Source organism: Aptenodytes forsteri, unplaced genomic scaffold (assembly GCF_000699145.1).
Source record: "Aptenodytes forsteri isolate BGI_AS27 unplaced genomic scaffold, ASM69914v1 Scaffold321, whole genome shotgun sequence".
In the NCBI taxonomy this organism is placed as follows: Eukaryota; Metazoa; Chordata; class Aves; order Sphenisciformes; family Spheniscidae; genus Aptenodytes; species Aptenodytes forsteri.
In genome coordinates this window covers 1333939-1334269 of record NW_008795030.1, presented here as the reverse complement: position 1 = coordinate 1334269, position 331 = coordinate 1333939, and the positions used below count along the sequence as shown (strand labels likewise).

Sequence of the window (331 nt, the reverse complement as noted above, 5' to 3'; positions counted from 1 at the left end):
CCCCCCCCCCCCCCCCCCCCCCCCCCCCCCCCCCCCCCCCCCCCCCCCCCCCCCCCGATCGGGGTCGGGGCCGGCCCCGGGGTGCCCCGTTCCTGGTGCACGGAGCCCTCCTGGAGCAGGCGGTCGCTGCTGACGGGGGTTTTACTCGTTATTGGGTTTTACCAGTACAATAAAGGTGGGTGGAGAGGCAGAGTCCGGCCGGTGGCTGTAGGATGCGGGGGAGCAGGCTGTGCCCGGCGGGGAGCACCAGGAGCACCAGCGGTTTGGTGCACCGGTGCTTCTGCCATCGGCGGCCGCCCGTGCACCCTGGGAATAACCTGTGCAGCACCTG

At 72.8% G+C, this 331-nt stretch overlaps 1 protein-coding gene across 1 annotated transcript in view; it reads left to right on the top strand.

Annotated features, from left to right (window-relative positions):
• Window positions 1-331, top strand: part of EXTL1 (exostosin like glycosyltransferase 1) — an 8015-nt gene that overhangs the window by 7278 nt on the left and 406 nt on the right. The gene's annotated exons all lie outside the window — the stretch shown is intronic.